This window comes from Staurois parvus, unplaced genomic scaffold (genome assembly GCF_062004578.1).
Source record: "Staurois parvus isolate SC_StPar_1 unplaced genomic scaffold, SC_StPar_1.0 ptg000006l, whole genome shotgun sequence".
NCBI lineage: Eukaryota > Metazoa > Chordata > Amphibia > Anura > Ranidae > Staurois > Staurois parvus.
The window spans coordinates 15,672,075-15,690,957 of record NW_028317802.1 but is presented as its reverse complement, the minus strand read 5'-3'; the positions used below and the strand labels follow the sequence as shown (position 1 = coordinate 15,690,957).

The following is an 18,883-nucleotide window of genomic DNA, read 5'->3' as shown; positions in this document are numbered from 1 at the left end:
CCATTTTTTTGTTTTCTGTTATTTTGAAAGTGTAAATGATGGAAATAAAATCTAACATTTGTTGACATATTATAAGAATGTCTAATCTGTAATTTGATGCCCTTTGGAGATTTTTCCATCTTTCCTTGGCTTCTTTATGCACATTAATACAAATTTTTAGCTGGGGTGCCCAAACTTTCGATCCCCACTGTATATAGTGAGGCCCTTTTGAAGTGCTTTTGGTCCTGGAGAAGCGCATTGACTTGCTGACATTGGATAAGCATATTCAATCAACAGTGGACACATACCATTTGAGTTGGTGCTGCAGGGCATTAAACCCAGTGTTATTTTATTGAATATATATAAGCAGGCATCTGCTTCCTATATAAGGAGGCTCACCATGTTTTATATCAGTTTTTATTCATTGTTAATAAAGCCCATGATTTTATGATACACGTGTAGAAGTCTTTTCATACTGTGCCAGTAAAGTCTGTTACATTAAGTTGGCTGGAATACATCCAGCGCACACCTTTTTTCTTTTTCGAATATGTGCAGATGTGGCTTTTGGAAGTCTTATTTTTCATTTGCATGTTTAATGATTGGTATATATACAACAGCATGTATAGTTAGCTGTGGCTAACATTTGAAAATACAATACTTTATGGTTTAATTGTTAAATGATTTTTGCAAGTCAGTATTATCAATTAACTAATTAAACATTTCTAATCTGTGCCTCAGATGTCACTAGAGCTGTAGAGATTAATCTGCCTCATCTATCATTAACAGTACTGTATCAGCTTTTTTTTCTTAATTGTACTCATTTATATCTGTCTCCAAATAAATGGTATGTTTTGAAGGACTAATTGTTGACATGACTTTCATAGTGAATATTCAATAAGAGAATTGCAATGTATAAGGCTCCCATGTATTCATTTTATGTAGTACATACTGTATTCTACTGGTGGATGCCACTAACATGTTTTTTATTTACTTTCATTTTTTGTTTAGAATAAGGCCCCGTTCACATTAGGCGATTTGGAATTGTGGGCAGTATTACCACATTTCTTCTTGTGATTCCAAATCATGACAAAACATGTTACATGAGTTTAGGTCCCATTTTACTTAATGGCACCCCAAATGTGGTGAGATTCTGCCACGATGGTCATGTAATTGTTGGCAATCGCAGCAAAGTGCACGTTTAAAAATTGAGCTAAGCTTGTTACCTAAAAAGAAGCAGCTTCTTTTGGGCGACAAATATACATACATAGGGCAGCCAGCTGAAGTGAAAGGGCTAGCCTATGTGCGATATACCGAAACCCATGTAAATCACGCTTTTAAAGCAGGAACGCTAATTCCCTCAACACGATATCTGAATGTGGCCTAAAGGCAATTTATACTGTTTTTATACAATTGTCTATTTTTGTTCAGATTTAACATAAATAATAACCAAAAAAAAATCTTACTAGGCAAGTAAATATAAAATAATGCTTATGAATATTTCTGTGCTTTTTGCAGGTTCCTCGGCAATAGTGAGATAACACCAAAGTCAGAGACTATGACTGTATCCAAGACATAGATCTCTCAATCAACCTGCTCATATAAGTTCATATATTTCTGTTTGCAATACCATTCTAGCTTCCCAAGTGAATTTGTGATGACCATCCCTGTTTCCAGGTGTGGGGTTACCTACAGTACATGAAAGCCACAATATTGGCCCATTCTGGTTTTTACAGTAAATGGACTGACTAACGTTTCCAGGTTCCTAGAAACCTATTGTAAACCGCCTGCAGTATCATTTCATGGGGAATTTGAGATTGGTGCCAGTCCAAATATTACTTATGCAGAACTATAATTCATAAAAGTTGGTTTTCAGTCTGACAAGTAAACAACCACAACATAAATTAGGGTCTTACCCTTATTTACTAGTGGGCTACAGAAGATGGGAATTTCTTTGTCGCTACACAAAAGGGTCCAAAACATTTTGGAGCCAAAATACGGAAATTCTTAAGTGTGTCATTTGTGATATTTTTGATTCAGTCATTGCCCACCCCCTTTATAAGTACTGGTTGCCTGGCTGTGATTCTGATCCCCTGGCTGCAAATACTTTAAGTCAATGTCACAGCATAAGCATGAGGATTAGGAAAGTCAGAGAAAACTCAGACAGCCTTTCTTGCCTGTTTATTCCTGGTCATTGACTAAAACTGTTGAAAGCAGTGTTTCAGCATAACAGCCAGGCAGCTAGCATTTTAACCACATCCCGTCTGGCCCATGTATATAAACGACCAGACAGGAGCAGTGCAGGAGCTGGTGGCCTTTTATAAGTGGCTTCTCTGCCCCTGATTGTGCGCTCTCCCTGGGAGCATGCAGCACTGCGATACGGTACCCGCAGTGTCCTCCGGAAACAGTGGAACACCGATCGTTGTACGGGACCTCAGCGTGAGGTCCTGATCATGTGACCACTGATTGGCCAATCAGTGATCACATGAAGAATAGTAAGCAAGATGTCACTTCTGACATCAATATTATTATTATTATACAGGATTTATATAGTGCCAACAATTTTCTCAGTGCTTTACAATATAACGGGAGACAATACAGCAACAATACAGTTCAATACAAGAGGGAAAGGAGGGCCCTGCTCCTTGGAGCTTACAATCTAGGACATCATTTCTTACTACTTTTGAAATCTGTGAATGATCACAGAGGTCACATGATACAAGGCTATTCACAACAGCCTTGTACCTTGTTACAAGCTGTGACCAATCACAGCTCACACAATATTTCTCAATGGCTGCAAGAATGCAGCCAGAGAGAATGAATGATCGCTTTTACAGCCTTTATGGGCTGTAAAAGCAATCAGTGTAAAAAAAAAAAAATTTCATAACCCCCCCCCACAAGTAGTACAGTGTCACTATGGTGACACTGTACTGCTAGGGTGACAGTATGAAAACAACAAAACAAAACAAAAAAACAATAATATAAAAAAAAAATGTAAAAAACAAATTAGAAAAATTATAATTTTTGGTTAGAAACTAATTTGGGTTATTTTTTTTACTCAGAAGGTAACTGAATACATTTTAGCCAATATTTATGAAGAAAGATAATTTATTTGCAAAATTTTATAAGAAAAACACTTTTTTAAAAAATTTTTTGGACATTTTAATTTATATAGCAAAAAAAATAAAAATCCCAGTAGTGAATAAATACCACCAAAATAAAGTTTTATCTATCTCAAAAAAATGCTAAAAAATGCATATGGGTACAGTGTTGCATAGACATACATTTGTCATTCAAAGTGTGATAGCGCTGAAATCTGAAAATTGGCCTGGACAGGAAAGGGCTGAAAGTGTCTGGTGAAAGTGAAAGGGACTGGAAGTCGTTAAGAAGGCTTTTTCATGCAGGAGTGGCAATGTTGCTCCAAGTCAGGAGCACGCTTTATTTCTGACAGGGCCATTGTGTATGTTTTATTCTTTACAACAGTTTTATAGAAAAACAATCAGCAACACAGTGCATGTATTGGAAAGATGTGCTTAATATTATTTTTGCTATTTTGCCAACCAATATGCTTTAAATGTATGCATTTCTTTGGATAGTTCTCTAAGAAACTGCTTTAATGATGCATCAGTATCTCAGGAGTAACACTGACAATTTGTCTGTCTTTATTTGACAGTGACAACCAGCTAGAACAAGACAATTCAATAACCTTCAATGCTCAGCTTGCATGATAATTGAGTTGTCCATATAATAAGTGCTGATAATGTACCTTTCTTATCCTTGTGCTTTCTGATTTCTCACTTTACTTTCCTTGATATATGAAAAAAAGGACTTAAGTACCCAGTTTAACTTTTTCACTTCTGTACTTACTGACCCCATATAGCCTTGTCGTAGATAATGGTTTGCTCTCAACAAATGAATGATTTATTTGGAATCCCTCTTTGTAGAAACATGCAGTGGTCATCTTGTTGTACAGCTCTCTTGTATAGAACAGTGAATGGAAGAAGTGGTTTAAAGAAAAAGATTTTGGGGATCGTAGGCCTTAGGCATCCCTTACTATTCTGCTAGAACCCAGCCTTGTTGACAGGACACTGACATTGTAGACAAGTCATTGCATTTAAAAGAATAATGTCAGCTCTGTCAGGTGTGATGTTAGCTGTCTATACTTCAAGTAATTTGGGGTATACCTATACTACTAAAAAGGAAGATATATACACTAGCACTAGTCCTTGACAGCTGGATGTGACTAAAAGGGGAAAGCAAATTAAGGATGTAGGACACTTATTCTGGTTGTGGGGTAAGTGTATCTTCCTGCTATATGCTACTATGTGAACCTTTGAAGTTTTAATGTTATGTTTTTCATTGTGCAAAAATTAATTATTTTATTATTTCTTCGGCTTTTTACACTTTCCATTTCTTGTAGTCCCTAAAACAATTTCCATGTCTTAAATGCTTATGTGACAGGAGTGACTTTTCGGGGTGGGGGGACCCCTGTATCAGCTCCTCATGTTCCTCTATTGTGTAGGCACCCTGTGCCTGTTATGAGTGCAGGGTGATCTGTCCTAATATTGTGTGTCTTGGTTTGGTGGGGTGTGGGGGTTGTTCATTGTTTAATGCTATGTGGTTGTCCCATTGTTCTATTGTGTGTCTGGCTTGGGAGCAAACTAGTATGGGTTGTATGTGTTGGTGTATTGGCTTGGTGAGGGGTGTCTGCTGATGTCTCTGGTTGCTAGATTTGGTTTGCCCCGCCCTTTGTCCATATGCAGGGAGGTGGGTTGTTCCCTTGAATATACAGTATATATCTTGTGTTTGTGTTAAAATAAAGCAGTTGACTTCCTGTCTTAAGAAGAGTCTGGTCCTGTCTTATTTCTTGTATGGTCAGGGTGGTGTACGGGAATCTGTGTTCGGACAGGGAAGCGAGAGTATACCGGAAATACCCAAGTGCGGTCTGGGTTCGGTTCTGTGACATGCTGTATCTACTAGTGCCTAATAAGAAATCTGGTTTTGTTACCCACCACAACACCTTGGTCTTAATGCTGAACTATCTGCAGATATAAATTACACAAATTAAGCTCTGTAATAATTAATAGGCATATAAACCAATGAAACACTAAACACACATCTAAATGTATTTTACAAATGCAATCCGTGCAAGTAAATTGACCTGAAATGAGACTCTTGCAGTTCCTCATGTTGGAATACAGGGCTCATGTACATCAGTATTTAGTAGAGATATATTCTTCAACCAATAGATGGCTGTGTTTATAAGTTTGTAGCTTTATCTATGGTAAACTCTATGTCTTTTCTCTGAATAAAGTTTCCTGTTACCTTGTTCCAGTGAACCAGAAAAGCATGTGTACTGTACACTATCTTTACTGTAGAGGCATATACAGAATTCCTAACAGGTTATGCGCCCAGTCATAGCCAGCTACAGCAAGTAAGTGCAAGATACAGCAACAGAAAGAAGACTGCAACCGAATAAAAGAAAATGGCCAATAACACAGCTGCAGCAAAGCTTTCATTTGCAAACCTCACAAACCAAAACTACTAGTCTTGAAAGTTCAGGATGAAAATGTTGCTAATAAGAGAAGTTACATGGAAATGTATAAATGAAGTCAGGCCAGAACACCCTTTAGATGAATGAATAGAGAAAGATCAGAAACCTCAGAGCACAATCTCTCTTAGCATAGGAGATGATCAAATCATACATATACAGTATGTAAGTTTGAAACTACAAAAGAAATGTGGGAAGGACTACAAAAGGTGCATAAAAGAGCTAATCTCAGAAATCAACTGTATTTGATTAGAAAGCTATACCAAACCAAGCTGATGAAAATCCAGTATATGCAGGATTAAATAAGTCACACCTTGGAAATGGTTGAATGCCTGAGAGATATAGAAGTTATAAAAATGTTCTTTTTTCTACACCTGTAAAATCCATTTCTTGGAATACATCACGGTACACAGAGGAGGCTGTTCATGACTATGTAGGTTATAGGCCACCTATAGGTGAATGGGCACTGGCCACCCAATCAGAGAGGAGTTCCTCTCCTATATAACCCCTCCTATACAGGAAGTACTTCAGTTTTTGTAGCAAGGAATGAAATTCCAGAAAGAGGGACAGGACCTCTGTGTCCTGTGATATACTCCAAGAAATGGATTTTACAAGTACAGTATGTCCAATTTTCTTTTTCTTACATCACGGGACATTGATTAGGCTATTCATGACTATGCGGGATGTCATAAAACAATAAGAAATTTGAGGGGAGGGTGACACCAAGATAGCCACCATCAATAAACATTCAGGACCTACTCAGCTGTCCGTAAAACACTATGGCCTAAGGCAGAATCCTCTGCGGCTCTGACATCCACCTGGTAGAACCTTGTGAATGTGTGAACCGAAGGCCATCTAGTGGCCTTGCAAAGCTGAGCTACTGATGCCTGATGGTGCATTGCCCAAGATGCCCCCACACTCCTGGTGGAGTGTGCCTTCACCCAAAGGGGTGGGACTTTACCTTTAAAACCATAGGCTTGAATGATCAATTGGTGGATCCAATGAGAAATAGTTGCTTTGCATTCCACCTGCCCCTTCCTAGGTCCCTCTGGCAGCACAAACAGAGCATCTGACCTTCTGACCTGTGCTGCTGCCTTTAAGAAGACCCTTTCATCATGAAACACATCCAAGGTATGCAGAGATCTTTCTCTTGCTGACTGAGTCCTAGGAAAGAATGAAGGCAGAACTATGTTTTGATTCAGATGGAAACTAGAAACCACCTTTGGTAAAAAGCACAGGTGAGGTTGCAACACCACTTTATCCTGGTGCAAAACCAGAAATGGTTCTCTGCAAGGTAGACCTGCCAGCTCCGACACCCTTCTTGCAGAAGTGATTGCCACTAGAAACAATACCTTACGAGTCAACAGAACCAGCAGAATCTCTCCAATACGTTCAAATGATGGCTTTTGCAAAACCTCCAAAACCAAGTTCAGGTCCCAAGGACACAAAGGCAACCTGACAGGAGGAGCAATACGCATCACTCCTTGTAAAAAAGTGTGGAACAAAAGAGTGAGATGCAATGGGCCTCTAGAAAAAAATAGCTAATGCTGAAACTTGGCCCTTGTTGGTACCAACAGCCAAATTCTTCTGCAACCCTGTTTGAAGAAATGACAGAATCCTACCAATCCCATATTTTCGTGGGTGCCAGTTGTAAACCTCACACCAGACAATGTAAACCTTCCAGGTTCTGTAATAAACGTTCCTAGAAACCTCCTTTTTAGCACCCAGCATGGTGGGGATGACAGAATCTGACACTCCCCTATCCTTCAGGATCTGAGTTTCAATAGCCATGCCGTCAAATTTAGTGACCATAAAGCTGGGTGCAATATAGGACCTTGAGACAACAGGTCTGGCTGATATGGCAGGGCTTACAGCCCTTTTACTGTCACCTTCTCTATGTCCATGTACTAGGCCCTCCTAGACCAGGCTGGAGCAATCAGTATCATCGGAATATACTCTTCCCGAATCCTGCATAAGAGACATGGCAGCAGCTGGATCGGAGGAAAGGCATAAATCAGTGAGAACTGGTTCCAAGAAATCACTAATGTGTCTATGCCTGAACACAAAAAGACTGACCTTGTTTTTGAACCTGGATGCCAATAAATCTACATCCAGGCATCCCCATTGCTGGCAGATTTCCTTGAAAACATTGGGATGCAAAGCCCATTCCCCTGGAATCAACTGCCGGCAACTGAGAAAATCCTCTTGCCAATTTTCCACACCTGGAATGAACACTGCCGACAGACTTGGAACATGTCTCTCTGCCCAGGTCAGAATGTAGTTCACCTCCTTCTGAGCACCTGAACCCTGGTACCGCCCTGGTGGTTGATGTATGCAACTGCTGTGACATTGTCGGACTTAATCCTTACAGGCCAACCCTGACGCCTGGATGTCCAATGCCTCTGAGACACCCTCACTGCTCGAAGTTCCAGGACATTGATAGGAAGAACCCTTTCCCATGGAAGCCATGTTGCCTGAACTGTGGCCTCCTCCAGAACGGCCCCCAACCTAAAAGGCTGGCATCGGTGGTTACCAATTTCCACACCACTGGCTGAAAGGATCTTCCCTTCTCCAAATCATGAGTTATCAACCATAAATTCAGGCTCTGCTATACCTCTGGAGACAGAGATATGCAATAATCCAGGGCCAGAATCTTTTTGTTCCAAACAGATATATATATAAATATACCTTTGCAGCTGTCTGGAGTGGAATTGAGCATAGGGAATAGCATCAAACGAGGACACCATCTTCCCCAGCAACCTCATACAGAGGTTTTCCTCAGGGTGCAATGATTCCCTGAAGGCAGAAATATCTTTGCCTGAACCGTGTGTAGGACCATTCTCAAATACTCCAGGCTCTGCACTAGTTCCTGGGCCGACTTCTTGAGGTTGAGCACCCAGCCCAGATGTTCCAGGACCTGCATCGCAAGGACCACATCCTGCTTCAGATCTGGCACCGACCTATTTCTGAGCAAGAGATCATCTAGATAACCGTGACCGAGTCCTGAGTAGCCCCAACACTGGAGCAAGACTTTTTGTGAAAACTCTGGAAGCCGTGGCCAGCCCAAACAGTAGTGCTATGAACTGAAAATGCTGAGTCGCTACTGCAAACCACAGAAATCTTTGATGTGGAATGAATATTGGTACATGTCTTGATGTCTATGGGTGCAAAAAAATCTCCCTCCTGTAGGGAGGCCACTACTGACCAAACTAAATCCACACAAAAGGATCAGTCATTTAAGAACAGATTTAGCTCCTTGAGATCCAAAATGGGTCTTACATCCCCATTTGTTTTTGGGACTGTAAACAGGTTTGAATAAAATCCCTGAAATCTTTTGTCGGCTGGAACCTCCATGATCACTCTTTGAGACAATAGGCAATCGAGTGCCTGAAATAAAGCTCTTCTTTTCTCTCGATTTATTGGTACATTTTATCTTGAGAAACTGGGGAGAGGGAAATACCCCAAATTCTAGTCTGTACCCCAGAGAAATTGTGCAACTGACCTATTTGTCTTTGATTAGGGCCCTCCCTGTGGCCACAAAATTCAAAAGCCTTCCCCCTACCTGAACAAGTGGGGGCGTCAACTGACTATGGCCACACCATGAAAAACTGCAATGAATGACTATAAATGTAAGTCATAAACACACATACTTTGTCCAACAGCGTATAATGTTAGTTAAAAAGACATGAACAACCCATCATAAAATAGCTCCATGTCCAAAGCTGATTCTATATCCTCTTCATGTTGACACAGTGAGTATAATAAAGGGATTCAAGGTGAATATGCCCAATTGGAACTACAGATTACTATGGCCACACCACAAGCTGCAAAAAATAACTATATGTAAACAAGTCATAAGACCACATACTGTGTCCGACAGCATATAGAGAGAATGGAAAACATGGAAACCCATCATGGAGTGTTTAAAAATCAAGATTCTGCATTTCCTTTTTGTATTGGCACAATAAATACAGCATAGGTCCGGCGTCTTGCCATCTTGGATCCCTGTGGTACAGCTGGACGTCATCACTGCTCTAATTAGGCTCCTATATCACAGGGAACCTCTCTCCTGTTCTCTGATAATTCCCGTTCTCTGTGAGCTGACACACACAGTCTTTTACATGCTCCAGGTTTCTTTCCTTTTCTGTGTAGGTTGGAGAGTAGTATCCTTATGGGTTTTGGTAAGCCACTTTGAGGCCCTGTTGGTTAGCCCTTTTTTGGGTATTAATAATGCTTTCTATGCTGTTGTTCAGAACTTAGTTGCACTTATAAGTTGCTTCTTTATCTTCTTAATAACAGCATTATTCAGTGGTATATGTACATCTATTTCTGTGAGCCATTGAACATTGTTTGCAGCGCTGCAGATTGGTCCTGTATACATGAGAAAGCACTTTATCCAGGGCTCTTTTGTAAGCCTTTTTTGTTTTTCTTCTTTTGGGCACTTTTTTTCTATCCTTGGGCCCTAACAGGCCTGTAGTGAAATCTTTAAGTAGATCTATATATTTACATTGTCCTTTTTTTCATTATAGTTACATTGATGGGATTAATGTTGGAATTTGATATATTTGTGTTTTAACCCCGATATTATATTTACTGTGTTAATACTAATACAATAAGACCTGGATACTGACACATTCCATGGTGTGTTTTTCATCCATTACTATTGGTGGACACATTCTGTGTTCCTATGACCCATATACAGTGTATATATATATATATATATATATATATATATATATATATATATTCTTTTACAAAGAGCTTTATTGAATATTAAGCACAGATAAACAAACATTCAGAACATAGATTCAATGACCAACAATTAGAAATTGTAGTGGGTGAGGGGAAGCTAGTTCAAGGCATGCACTGGAAAAGGCATAAGCTGAAAAGTTTACATAGGTGCCCTGTAGGAAAGGATGGGGGAAGGGGTTGGGAGAGAATGATTAACAAACCTTTGTGGGTCAATGATAATATAAACTCTAAAGGGGAGTTTTGCTACATCAACATTATAGAGAACGGGAGAGGCACGAGAAGAGGCCTCCAAAAAATGGTACATGTTCAAAACCTAGAGTTTACGAAGAAATCCAGATTGCATAGGTAGTATTGCAGATGTAGCGCATAAAACAGCAAGCACAATCCGAAAAATATGTTTAAGGACAGATTCGACAGGAGGTTAGGAAAAGACAAACAGTAGAGAGACAGGGACAACCACAACACCAAAAAAAAAAAAAAAGGGGGGGGGGGGGGGGGCTCCGAGGCGATCACAGCGAAATCCATCCTCATATCGACAGAAGGGACTGGTTGAATCTCGAAGGTTGAGATATATCCAGCCAGGGATGCCATATCTGCAGAAATTTTGTATGGGTATCCAACAATATGGCCGTCAGTTTTTCATTAACCATTATGAAGTTCATTCGGTTTTTGACAGGCTCAAAACTAAGGAGAGGAGTTTTCCAAGCTCTCGCAATTGTCAGTTTAGTTGCCATAAATAAGTATGATGCCAGCTGCCGTTCAGAACGGAGGAGGCCCTCCAGCGGTTTAAATAGAAGCGCTTCATACGGGTTACGCTTAATGTCTGCGTGAAGGATAGTGCAGAGGAGGGCATACACCCTAATCCATAATCTGCTTACTTTAGGGCAAGTCCACCAGATATGAGCCATAGTACCCAATTGTTGTCATCCCCGAAAACAGACCGGGGAATATGTAGGGATAAAACTAGCTAGACAAGCAGGCGTATAATACCATCGATATAGAATTTTGTATTCTCAAGAATAATGACATTCCTAGAACATTTAGATAGTGCTTGGGTCATGTTCTGCCAGTTCTGTTGATCCAAGGTCCCCCCTAATTCAGACTGCCAATGCTGATGATTAGAGATGAGCGAATCGAACTTGGCGAAGTGGAATTCGTTTAGAATATTAGGAAAAATTTGATTCGCGCCGAATCCGAAAATTAGCAAACTTCGGATGCACGAATCGAATTTTCCCCGATCGGCCGATTTTCATCCCTTCTACAGCCGGCAAAAAGTGTCCCTGCAGAGAGCTCCGCTATTTCTGACAGTTCTCTGACAGTTCCTTCACATTTACAGCGGTTGAAACATTGTATCTATTTGTTTCCATTTAGGATACAGATGTTTTTATTCGGAAACAAATAGATACAATGTTTCAACCGCTGTAAATGTGAAGGAACTGTCCTCATCCTCTTCTTCTTCTTCTTCTTCTTCTTCTTCTTCTTCTTCTTCTTCCTCATCCTCTTCTTCTTCTTCTTCTTCTTCTTCCTCATCCTCTTCTTCTTCTTCTTCTTCTTCCTCTTCTTCTTCTTCTTCTTCATCATCATCCTCATCCTCTTCCTCTTCTTCTTTTTCTTCATCCTTATCCTCTTCTTCATCCTCATTCTCTTCTTCTTCATCCTCATCCTCTTCTTCTTCATCCTCATCCTCTTCTTCTTCATCATCCTCCTCCTCTTCTTCTTCTTCTTCTTCATCCTCCTCCTCCTCCTCCTCTTCTTCTTCTTCTTCTTCTTCTTCTTCTTCTTCATCCTCATCCTCTTCTTCTTCTTCTTCTTCTTCCTCCTCACCATCATCCTCTTCTTCTTCTTCTTCCTCATCCTCTTCTTCTTCTTCTTCTTCTTCATCCTCATCTTCTTCTTCTTCTTCTTCTTCTTCTTCTTCTTCATCCTCATCTTCTTCTTCTTCTTCTTCTTCTTCATCCTCATCCTCTTCTTCTCCTTCATCCTCATCCGCTTCTTCTTCTTCCTCTTCCTCATCTTCTTCTTCTTCCTCATCCTCATCCTCATCCTCTTCTTCTTCTTCTTCATCCTCTTCTTCTTCTTCTTCTTCTTCTTCATCCTCATCCTCCTCTTCTTCTTCTTCTTCTTCTTCTTCTTCATCCTCTTCTTCTTCCTCATCCTCTTCTTCTTCTTCTTCTTCTTACTCATCCTCATCCTCTTCTTCTTCTTCTTCTTCATCATCCCCATCCTCTTCTTCTTCTTCTTCTTCTTCTTCTTCCTCACCATCATCCTCTTCTTCTTCTTCATCCTCATCCTCTTCTTCATCCTCATCCTCTTCTTCTTCTTCTTCTTCTTCTTCTTCTTCTTCCTCATCCTCATCCTCATCCTCTTCTTCTTCTTCTTCATCCTCTTCTTCTTCTTCTTCTTCCTCATCCTCATCCTCTTCTTCTTCTTCTTCTTCATCCTCATCCTCTTCTTCTTCTTCATCCTCATCTTCTTCTTCCTCATCCTCATCCTCTTCTTCTTCTTCTTCTTCTTCTTCTTCTTCTTCTTCCTCATCCTCTTCTTCTTCTTCTTCTTCTTCCTCATCCTCTTCTTCTTCTTCTTCTTCTTCCTCATCTTCTTCTTCTTCTTCTTCATCCTCATCCTCATCCTCTTCTTCTTCTTCTTCTTCTTCTTCTTCTTCTTCATCATCCTCATCCTCATCCTCATCTTCTTCTTCTTCTTCATCCTCATCTTCTTCTTCTTCTTCATCATCCTCATCCTCTTCTTCTTCTTCTTCTTCTTCTTCTTCCTCTTCTTCTTCTTCCTCTTCCTCTTTTTCTTCTTCTTCTTCTTCTTCATCCTCATCCTCATCCTCATCCTCTTCTTCTTCTTCTTCATCCTCATCCTCTTCTTCTTCTTCTTCATCCTCATCCTCTTCTTCTTCTTCTTCTTCATCATCATCCTCTTCTTCTTCTTCTTCTTCATCCTCTTCTTCTTCTTCTTCTTCATCCTCATCCTCTTCTTCTTCTTCTTCATCCTCATCCTCATCCTCTTCTTCTTCTTCATCCTCATCCTCATCCTCTTCTTCTTCTTCTTCTTCTTCTTCTTCTTCCTCATCCTCTTCTTCTTCTTCTTCATCCTCATCCTCATCCTCTTCTTCTTCATCCTCTTCTTCTTCTCCATCCTCTTCTTCTTCTTCTTCTTCTTCTTCTTCATCCTCATCCTCTTCTTCTTCTTCATCCTCATCCTCTTCTTCTTCTTCTTCTTCATCCTCATCCTCATCCTCCTCTTCTTCTGCTTCTTCATCCTCATCCTCTTCTTCTTCTTCTTCTTCTTCATCCTCATCCTCTTCTTCTTCTTCATCATCCTCATCTTCTTCTTCTTCTTCATCCTCTTCTTCTTCTTCTTCATCCTCATCCTCTTCTTCTTCTTCTTCTTCATCCTCATCCTCTTCTTCTTCAATTGAAGCTGCTTCTGCTCCGCCACTCTGCCATTGGACTCTTGATAGTCGTCTCCCCACACTGCTGCTGGGGGGACTTTTTAACATAGGCCTCTGTATGGCCTTCAATTTAAGCTGCTTACGCTTCGCCACTCTGCCATGGGCCCCTGTACCGCCTCCTCATGCTGCTGCCAGGTCCAGAGTGTGTCATGGGTCCCTGTACGGCCTCCCATTGCTGCTGTCTCCATCGCCACACTCTGCCATGTGCCACTTTCAGGTCTCCTCACACTGCTGGTGGGTTCCATTTTGTCATAGGGTGCTGTATGGCCTCCCATTGCTGCTGCCTCCACCGCCACACTGTGGCTCCACACTCTGGTTTTGGCCCCGTGACTGCCCAAATGAGTGAAGTGTGCGGTGATTCTAAGATCGACGGCACTCATCTGCATGTCATACTGACTGACAGTATTATTTCTCTTCCCCAGCAGACTCCAAGGGCATTTAAATTAAAGGTACAGTGTTCTGCACTAATATAAAGGCTCTCTGAAGCCTAGAAACCCTTTTAATAAGTTAAATTCGCAGCAAATAAATTCGCATCGAATCGAATTTATTCCGCAAATTCGGCGAATCAGCCGAATCGAATTTTTGAATAATTCGCTCATCTCTACTGATGATAGGAGTGAACCGGAGGGGTTCTATAAGATATAATGGAAGAATAAATCAAGGAAATCAAACCCAGGGCATGAGGTCTATGTCTGCACTGGCTTTCAAAGGGGGACAGACAATAAGGTCCTGGATGCGTGCGTATTAGTGTATTAATAAAGTGACGAAGTTGAAGATAACCAAAATGTTCTCGGAGAGGGATGTTATAAGAAGAGTGCAGAGCGTCAAAGGTAATTATTCTAGTGGGAGATAGGAGTGAGTGAACATCATAAAAACCATGCGTCTGGCACAAGGCAAACTGTCTAGGATTATCCCTACCCGGAGGGAATAATGGGTTATGCAATAGACGTAACAGTGCCAGGTAAGGAGAGATAAGGCCAGCGGAATATTTGATAGAATCCCAGAGACGTAGCGAAAGCGTCAGCGTCAGACTAAGTGTAGATGGACATTGAGAGATAGGAAGCCATGGCAAGGAGGAGAGCAGTATCGGGTGAGAGTCCATCATATCTACAACAGCCCACAGGGGGAAGTGGTGAGATGCATGAACATGAGCTAAGGGGGCAATGTTAGCCGCCAAATAGTAAGACTGGAGATTTGAAACAGATAACCCGCCTATACTCCGTCGTGCAAATAAGATATGTTTGCTAATTCTGGGTCGAGAAGAGCTCCATATAAAGGACAGAAGTTTTCGCTGATGGATACGCAATATATGCGAAGGTACTGGAACTGGCAAAACACGAAATAGGTAAAGTAGTTTAGGAAGATAGGTCATGCGAATTGCGTTAATTCTGCCGAACCATGAAAGCGGGAAATGAGACCAAGAGGACAATAGCTCAGTCAACTCATGAAAGACAGTGGGAAAGTTAGCCTGATACAGTCCGTCATATGTCGGGGTAAGCTTAATTCCTAGATATGGTAAGGCCGAAAGCCATTGAAAAGGGAACGTTTGCTTCAAAGTAGTCAAGAGTGATGGTGGGAGGGTAACTGACATAGCTCTTGATTTAGCTGGGTTGACATGTAAGCCTAAAAGGGTTGCAAAGAAATCGAGAACCGCAAGCAAATTGGGCAAAGTAACCCCCGGGTTCGAGATTGACAATAGTATGTCATCTGCAAACAAATATATATATATATATATATATATATTCATTGCAGTGCCCTGTAGTGTGGTCGTAGTGATTTGTATCCTTTTTTGTACATATTTCTCCTTGAAGCCCCACATTATACTATTTATTGTGCCAATACAAAGAGGAAATGCACAATCTTGATTTTTAAACACTCCATGATGGGTTTCTATGTTTTCCATTTATCTCTATATGCTGTCAGACACAGTATGTGGTCTTATGACTTGTTTACATATAGTTATTGTTTGCAGCATTCTGTGGTGTGGCCGTAGTAATTTGTAGTTCCAATTGGGCATATTCGCCTTGAAGCCCTTTATTATACTCACTGTGTCAACATGAAGAGGATATAGAATCAGATTTGGACATTGAGATATTTTATGGTGGATTGATCATATCTTTTTAATTAACATGATATGCTGTTGGACGTGTGTTTATGATTTACATTTATAGTATTTCATTGCAGTTTTTCGTGGTGTGGCTGTAGTGACTTGTACCTCCTCCTCCCTCCCCCTTTCCTTTGGGGGTGTCTCTTACAACTTTCCATCAAATACAGCTTTGAGGTGGTGTGTGCGGACTTGGAGGTATATACACTTTATGGTGTTTTACAAATGAATGTGACACCTTGGTGTGATATATAGCATGTTTTATAATTACTCATATAGTCATCTATTGCAGTGACCTGGGATGCCCTTGTGATTCGAAGCCTTTTGTGGGGGGTTCTGCTGTCCCGGGTCGTTTGGCCCCCAGCATCATGAGGCAACATTTCTGAAGCATTTATGTCTTTTAACCAAATATCCATTTTGCATTTTCATATACTGTAAGTATATCTACAATTACAAGGTATTATATGTTGTTATGGATATGAGACATGTTCCAAACAAATATGTTTACTCTTGCAGATGATGTCATCCATATGCAGAGTTCTTCTCTTTTACCTGAGGAAGGAGTGGAATCAGGGGCGGACTGACAACTCATGGGGCCCCCGGGCAATGTGGGGATCATGGGGCCCCTTGTGTCCTTGCCCACACTCAAAGCACACCCAAAAAAAACTATAAAAGGTACCAGGGGCATTTCATGGGGCCCCCTACTGAGCCTGGGCCCTCGGGCAGTGCCCGAGTGCTCGAATGGTCAGTCCGCCCCTGAGTGGAATCACTCAGAAACACGTTGGAACAATTAGATTAGTATCTCTGCAGCTTTGTTACATCTATGATGATACCAATTTGTATCTTTTATGACCAGTCAAAGACAGTGATGCTGGGTATCCTTAACATGTAAATTCATTTTCTGATTGGGAGGCTTTATTATGACTCTGTATGCTGTAGTGTTTTGTATGTCTTTGTGTTATCACCTTTTTGACAAATAAAATGTGTACTTTTTTAATACTTCTAGTACCTTCTAAGTCCTTCAAGTCTCATTGTCAGGGGGTCTCTCTTTTTTCCAATTGTTATATTGGGGATGTTGGCTTATAATCAGGAATATTTATCTTCTTTTATGTGAGAGTGGAAGAACCATGCTGTTTGATGCAGATATGTCAACCAGATTCATGCTATCTCCAAAATTGACTACCAGGAAAACCAATTGAGAAAACTCCATATGAACTGTGGAATGGAAAGTCAACAAATTTGAACCATCTAAAAATCTTTGAAAGCAAAGCCAATGTGCACATCCCAAAAGAAAAACATACAAAATGGGATGCTTGAACAAAGGAAGGTGTATTTGGGGTACAGTGAATCTCAAAAGGGATGCAGAATTATACATCAAGATACAAACAAGGTAACCATCAGTAGAAGGGTAATTCAAAAGGTCATAAACTAAAGCAAACACTTCAAACAGGGAAATTCCTCTTCATTGTCTTTCATGAAGATAAGCAACAAAGTGACACAGAAATAGAAATTAATGCAGACAATCCAAATACTGTAAAAGAAGAACCCAGGCCACAAGAGGCTTCAATCAAGAAATCCACCTGAAGCAATACAGGAATCCCAGCCAAAAGTATAGAACCAAGTGGAACATAAAAATCAAGAGGGGAAAGAAAGGAGCAAGAAAAAGAAAGAGATACAGAGCCCTAGTTCTGCATAGCCTTAACCTAGCAGTTTCCCTACAAACTAGAGCTAGAAAAGTGCTGAGTCGTGAAGATGCCACACTTCCCAGACAGCATTATGTTTTTCTACAGCATCGTTAATTCTAGAAGTTAGCAATTCCATTAATTCCACAGCTCACTATGAGGCTGACCCAGCTGCTGCTCCAGTTTCTGGGGTGAAGCCCAACTTTAAAGTCGAGATCTTTCCCCAGCCTGGACTTGCTGAGTGACGTCAGCCGACAGTGGGCTTCAGCCTGCTGCCAGCTGAAAATGGGTCACCAGAGTGCAGAACAAACTGCACTCCTGTGATTCACAGTGGTGGGATATAACCATTGAAATCAATGGTGCATAGGTAATGTGTGCCTACTGGTATAGTAATCTTGATATCATTAGGTATTAAATTGCAAACAATTGTAGGAAGATGGATTCTTTCAGTTTCTTTTATAGAATTTCATTGTAATTTGCATTGCAATGACAATTAAGTATTTATTTGATCTTATCTTTATGTCTGAAATAATTAATTCTTCAGCAAGGGCAATTTTTCCTGTGGTTTCTATGGTGCCAGCACATTTGTGCAATGTGAACATAGTGCAGTATAATTTATTAAACTAGGAAATGTAAAAGAACATTTAATAAAACATACTGCCCTATGCGTTTTCTCTATATTGTGATTAGTTTCCTTCACTTAAATACTGGGTCATGATTATATAACACAACACATCAAACACATCAAAGGTAACACAGCAGACTGTAATCTGATCCTAAGTTTTTTCAAAAACACTGATTTGTAAGCAGGTCTCAAAGTCTCTGATTCAGGGTGCACTCTCTCAGAGTGCAGAGCAAGACCAGGTGCTTACTGAGGCACATGTAAAACATCATAGCAGATAGAGCAGAGGCTTTAGAAATCTGTCTACTTACTGTTTTCTTTCAATTGCCAATATATGCAATGAAATACATCCTAGACCCAGTCTGTAATGACTTTATTGCTGAATTGGCAGAAGCCACAGGCAGCTTAACTATGGCACAGAAGTTGAATCCAACATAGTTTTACTTCATATAAGTGCAGTACAGGAAATGTTTTTTTTCCCAATCTTTTGAAATGTAAGAAGACATGACTGTAGAAACTAGCATCAAACAGGAAGATGAATGAAAGCACGAGAATAAACAGGCTAATGTGACAGCACAGCAAATAAAATCCAGAATCTGATCAACAAATTGCAGGGGACAATAGCAAATGTCGTATTACCCCAAACCCCTAGGGGGATGTTTAGCATAGTGAGTAAGTGGAAATGTGGGAATCTTGCAGAGGTGCATACTGTTCCAGAGATGCCATATGGAGAGAA

At 40.5% G+C, this 18,883-nt stretch overlaps 1 pseudogene; it reads right to left on the bottom strand.

Moving 5' to 3' along the window:
* Positions 1 to 7,434: 7,434 nt before the first annotated feature.
* The window catches only part of LOC149474374 (uncharacterized), a 29,075-nt pseudogene continuing 17,626 nt past the window's right edge, over positions 7,435 to 18,883 (bottom strand).